We start from the raw sequence: 6524 nt of genomic DNA, 5'->3' as shown, positions 1-6524 counted from the left end.
ACGAAAATGCTAATTTTAGAAATTCAGCAGACGACATTTTAGCAGACGACAAATTTCCCAGCATGCAAAGGGTTAAAATGTGGATGCCCTTGCAAATAAAGCTGGAACTTAAAATTACTGAAGTAAAACTAAAATAGTTTCTTTGATTCGATTAAGGATACATATACATCATATACAATTTCCATGCTGAAACGTTGTATTCCCCATCTGCCAAATAATTTGAAAATGTCTACTTACTGAAAATAAGTGTTTTTCCTGGTTTTCTGAGAGGAGGTTACAACACGTGTGTGCTTATATTGTTTTGATTATCATTGTCACATTTCATTTACTATCATAAATGCATATATAATTCATGTGTGTATGAATTTATGTTCATAGGAGTGAATACTGAAATCAAATGATTATGAAAGAAGTCGGGAAAAAGATTTATGTTTTGCAACTTTGAATGTATTGGAATACTTAAAGGGATCTTTTCACGCTTTGGTAAATTGACAAAATTGAAAAAAGTTGTTTCAGATTCGCACATTTTCGTTTTAGTTATGATATTTGTGAGGAAACAGTAATACTGAACATTTACCATGGTCTAATATAGCCATTATATGCATCTTTTGACGATTTTAAAACCTAAAAATTATAAAGCGTTGCAACGCGAAACGATTGAATAATTTTGAGAGTTCTGTTTTTGTCGTTAAATTTTGTGAAACTACGAAGATTGCTTATATAAGGTATAAAATACGTCAAGTATGTGTACTCGGCGGAATAGCTCAGTAGGCTAAAGCGTTTTTACTTCAGGACTCTGGCAGGACTCCAGGGGTCACTGGTTCGAAACCTGCTCCGGGCAATGTTCTTTTCCTTTTTTTAATTTTATTTTTGATTTTTTACTGGAGATTTTACGATCCAATGTTTACATTTATCAATATAAAGCATTTAATGAATAAGTTAAAAAATGCCAAAATCTGTGAAAAGGCCCCTTTAAGTTTTTAGAAAAGTTCTCTTAACCGTTCAGTGCAGAATGCAGAATACCATGAAAATAAGAACTTTACGACGAACATACGAAATCTTGATGCAATGATGCTGGTCGCCAGTACTAGAAGCATATACCTCTACCAGTAATTGAAAACTGAGCTTTTAAATAACAAGTAAGAAAGAATGGTCGTAGAAATTATATGTACAGTATACTTCAAGAATTCTGAAATAACAGCACGCTTTAGGGTTTTATTTTATTAGTACTTGCAGAAGTTAAGAACTTTTGAGATGATTAATTATGCTCAGACTTATTTATATGATTCTCAACAAGAACCACTTGAAGTCTGTAAAAAATACTAAAAGACGTATCTATGAGAGTGCAAATTTATTTTAAACAGACAGACAGACAGACGGACGGACGGACGGGTGGACGGGCGGGCGGGCGGGCGGGCGGACGGACGGACGGACAGGCGGACGGACAGACAGACACACACACACACGCACGCACGCACGCACGCACGCACACACACACACACACACACACACACACACACACACACACACACACACACACACACACACACACACACACAGAGACAGACAGACAGACAGACAGACAGACAGACAGACAGACAGACAGACAGACAGACAGACAGACAGACAGACAGACAGACAGACAGACAATCATCTGCTGACAAATATTGCAGTTGAATATGAGCATCGCTCTGGGAAGAAACGAAATTAACGAATATGCATAAAGAATCGTCTCAGATTAGCCCCCTGTTAGGAATGGTTTCGTTTAAAAGAAGTCTCATCTGATGAAAATCCAGTCAAGGCAGAACGTATCGTCGTGGGATCAGCATGTGCGTCTTCACAGTCTTATGTGGGACGACTCTTTACGCATACGCAATAGGCACCGTTTTCCCTTGACGTTTCATCTTGAATTGTGACCTTGACAAGTGAGGGTGAGTTTTCTACAAAACAAATAACTAATGTTGGTGCTGTCCTGTGGTGTTTTTTTATAGACACGTGCCATTATGTCACGACCGCTGATAAGGCGTCGTTGGTCAATAGTTGAAAAGCCACTTTTGGAACTTCTTACATGACCATTGATAAGGCATTTTTGGCAAAAGCCACGATTGGAGCAATATTATTGAATCTTGAAGTGTTCACACATTTCAATTTACGTGTTTATCCTATTCAGATTTGCTTTTCATCATGGGACTAAACACGGTGTACGTTTTAATCGCATTCTGGCTATGTGTGAGATATTATCAGGTAAATGATTAATGGACATCGCTCTCGGAAAACGGGACTAGATGCATGTGAGTGAAGTGTCGTCACAAATTGGCCTGTGCAATCCAAACATGCTAATATAGGACAGACCTTTCGCCTTAACTGCACGTTCGCTGAAATACAATACCTTTTAAAGAAAAAAATAAAATAAAATCGCACAGGCTTATATGGGACGCAAATTTATGCACATGCATTAAGCCCGGTTTTATAGGAGCGAGCCGCATTGCTCTAGATAATCGGCTAAATATGAATACAACGTAAGATTTAACTGTATGTTATGTCTATAGGACCGCAGCGTGTATGTGTATCCTTCAAATATAATCCAAATGTTATACGTAACAACTATAATGTGACATTTACCTTTAATTTCCTGGGGTCGTATTCCAGAAACATTTTAAGTAATTTCTTAGATATTTTCACTTAAGTTCAAAATTGCAATGTTTTGTATTTCTTTACTAAATAAAGACATGAATGCTTTTTTGTATTCCTAAAATTGACATAACTATTGCAGTATGAAATGAAACATTTAAGAACAATTCCCAATTTAAGGAACGTGAATATAGTAAGAAACTTTTTTTAAATTAAACTTTCTAAGGGACTGCAAATGTGTAAAAATACGTATCTCAGTGGGAGAGGGTTAAGTGCCGAATTGATCTCGCTCAAACTTCCATAGCTGAATGACCTTAATGTGTAGATGATCTTAAAATGAAATATGGGCTGCGACGATTTGAGGAAGAATTATGGCTCTTTGTTCTTCAATTATGGTTTGATCTCGTGTCGTGTGTGTGGGGAGGGGGAGCCGTAGGAAACCCCACCTGTCCGGTATGGTTACCACCAACCAAACTCACATCATTACGGGAACGGTGGATTGAACCCTGGTCGCCTAGGCGAGAAGCGCGTGTACCAATCGCTGTGCTAGTCGGACAGCCAAATTATAGTTATATCAACACCAAATCAAGTATATTACAATGACAGTTATTTTTATTAAGTTCCAGGGTTTCAACGAATAAAGAACACAGAGAAAACTAAATCGTTGACATAACATACCTAAAATAATAATTCTGAAAAAGAAACAAACAAATCAAAGTGACATCTCTGAGTGGAAAACTGCATTATACACGTATAACCGTGGGATTACAGAGACGATAGTTTTATTGGAAAGTAGCGCGCATATAGTGTGATGTGGTTCATTAAGAAACAATTTTAAACTAGAAATGGCGCGGCAGAGGCCGACGCGTATCCCCACGCCGCATGTTTCACCCAGGGGGCGCCCCAGGGTTGGTAATGGGGCCATGTATAGTAGTTGAGATTGACTGTATTGTCTAAAAAGATGTTCAGTATCAATTTGAAGTAAATCGGTGTAGAATTGAAGAAGTAATAGTAAAAATAAATTGTGGGTGGGCGTGTTCTATGTGGGCGGGGGCGCCCCAGGGTTGGTAATGGGGTCATGCATAGTTGAGATTGACCGTATTGTCATAAGAGATGTTCAGTATCAATTGGAAGTAAATTGGTGTAGACATGAAGAAGTTAATGTAAAAAAAACATATAACAATGAGTGAAAATCTCTGACCTGGCCCCACCCCAACCCCAATAATTTTTTACCCTTGGGTCTTTTTAAAATTCCAAATAGTGCAGGGTTGCACATATGCTCATAGCTACCATGTGTGTAAGTTTCAAGGTTCTAGTGCTTATAGTGTAGGAGGAGATAGTGGCCAGGACGGACGGACGGACGGACAAACGGCGGAGATAACCACAATATCCCCACGCTTTTCAAAAAGCGTGGGGATAAAAATAAAAACATAATAAGTTAAAATGATAAATTTCATTATTTTGGTAACGAATCTTCGTCCTTGCTTAAAATCGCGCTACCTGATGATAAACATACTTGCCAGGCAAGTCAATTGTAAATGTTCATGTAGAATATATACTAGTATTTCGTAAATATGCCTCAACCGGTTTACTTAAACCGATCTATAAATAATTTAAATAGTTAGTGTCGCATATGGACGACAGACGTATTGTTTTTATAAAATAAAAATGTGCTTGTCGTCCTAGCGCATCATTCAATTCGAACATTTGACTCGAATGACAAACAAACCTATGTTTCTGATGAAGTTCTCGCTTTTCTATGAAAAAAAAAGATATTTATTATATCAAAATAAGTATAAAATAAGATACTCAAACATTTTTCAAACATTGTAGCGGAGCAAATCTTACTTAACGCGCTTCTTGAAAACGACGATCCATAAAATGTTGCATGATCGCATTGTTTTAATGCTCAACAATTGCCATTAATCTTACCATTTATAAAGATGTATTGTTTTCAGTGTGCCTTCACGCCGTCCAACTTGTATCACTGCAACACCAACGAACACTGTAACAACACGCAATTATGTTGCTCTTACACGCCCGCCTTGGGGAAAAGGTCCGCTCAAGGGCGACAAGTCCCGCCTGACTGGGACGGTATGGTACATTATTGCCTCCCCTGGAAAGGCATAGACGCAATGTGGTGTGAATTGGGACAGCAATACTCGCCTGATACAGAGTACTATAATGGACTGTGCCCGTGTGGACCCGGTCTGAAGTGCACCCCAACCCACGAGTTAGACCCGAGATATTACCCCCGGGACAGATTTGGCAAATGCACATCTGTCTGATTTCCGTAACGTTGAAGTCCTTGTTTTCTGTACTGAATGTTTTATTTTGAGTTGCCTTTTGAGTTAACAATTTGAAGAATGTTTTATTTTCTTAATACAAAATAAATAATATGAATATTACGAATGTATATATACATAATCAAGAGGTTGAATTTCGCGGCCATTAACAGTGATCGCTGTCACATGTTCTGTCACGACGTAAATTGAAAAAAAATGTACTTTTTATATCCATGTTTATCAATTGTTTTTTAAACAATACCAAATAAACCATTCAAAACGAATATATGTTTTTGGCGTCTATTGCGCACATGGGCTGAATGGTGACAACTACTGGGCCAATGCGAAAAATTATTGTTAGCTTTCAAGAGCTTTCCTGCTCCTCTTCCTTTTGATAACTCGACATGTTCATGTATTTCCACTTCCATGCATATTTTTTTATCATATATTTTACCTTTTGACATTTACATAGACACAAGTTACATTTGCAAATTTTGCATATATAAAAGGTTGGTAATATAACATAAGTATATGACACACTCATTCATAATTGTTTTGAGATTTACACAAGTGTATACATAATTTTTTATTGAACAGGTAGAAGCGATTGACTCAGTATAAACGTGTATCTTCCGCTGTTTTCTTGCGATGAACGCAATGTTTCTGATGCAGACGTTTGATCTCCGTGCGAGTAACTCAAGTCCACCGCAAGATGACCACAAAGGCGTCATGCGTCGTCCGAAAAGATACTCGGCGGGCAAATCCGATTAAAACAACTCGCATCGATGCACGATGAGAGCGAAATGCCCGTACGGCGGTCGTTTTACGAAGGCATCAACTTAAGTGACTGCGACGCAATTGTCAGTTTTTCGTCGACCTTTTGATTTTGGGGAAAGACGCACGTCGCCATAGGTGCGAGGCACTTTTTTTAAAAGTTGAAGCAAGCTAGACGTAAGGTCGAAATATCCAGGTTGTTACCATGGGTTTTCGTCTAGGTTTATGTGAAAAATGTGGGTTTAAAACACAAGCGCTTCGGTTAAGCAGGTCGTCGTAAGGGCACTGTGCAGGTCGTCGTAAGGGCACTGTGCAGGCCGTCGTAAGGGCACTGTGCAGGTCGTCGTAAGGGCATTGTGCAGGCCGTCATAAGGGAGCTGTGCAGGTCGTCGTAAGGGCACTGTGCAGGTCGTCGTAAGGGCACTGTGCAGGCCGTCGTAAGGGCACTGTGCAGGCCGTCGTAAGGGCACTGTGCAGGCCTTCGTAAGGCCATTGTGCAGGCCGTCGTAAGGGCACTGTGCAGGTTGTCGTAAGGGCACTGTGCAGGTCGTCGTAAGGGCACGGTGCAGGCCGTCGTAAGGGCACTGTGCAGGCCGTCGTAAGGGCACTGTGCAGGTCGTCGTAAGGGCACTGTGCAGGCCGTCGTAAGGGCACTGTGCAGGTCGTCGTAAGGGCGCTGTGCAGGCCGTCGTAAAGGCACTGTGCAGGCCGTCGTAAGGGCACTGTGCACGCTGTCGTAAGGGCAATGTGTATGCCGTCGTAAGGGCACTGTGCATGCCGTCGTAAGGGCACTGTGCACGCTGTCGTAAGGGCAATGTGTATGCCGTCGTAAGG

The 6524-nt window shown here is 40.1% G+C and overlaps 1 long non-coding RNA gene across 1 annotated transcript; it reads right to left on the bottom strand.

Annotated features, from left to right (window-relative positions):
* LOC127876616 (uncharacterized) lies at window positions 1-4943 on the bottom strand. Its single transcript, XR_008047965.1, has 2 exons — window positions 4564-4943; window positions 1-1940 (listed from the first exon to the last, which is right to left on the bottom strand). It is a non-coding gene; the product is annotated as an uncharacterized LOC127876616 (long non-coding RNA).
* Window positions 4944-6524: the final 1581 nt, after the last annotated feature.

Source organism: Dreissena polymorpha, chromosome 4, assembly GCF_020536995.1.
Source record: "Dreissena polymorpha isolate Duluth1 chromosome 4, UMN_Dpol_1.0, whole genome shotgun sequence".
Lineage (NCBI taxonomy): Eukaryota > Metazoa > Mollusca > Bivalvia > Myida > Dreissenidae > Dreissena > Dreissena polymorpha.
This window is presented reverse-complemented; position numbering and strand designations above follow the sequence as displayed.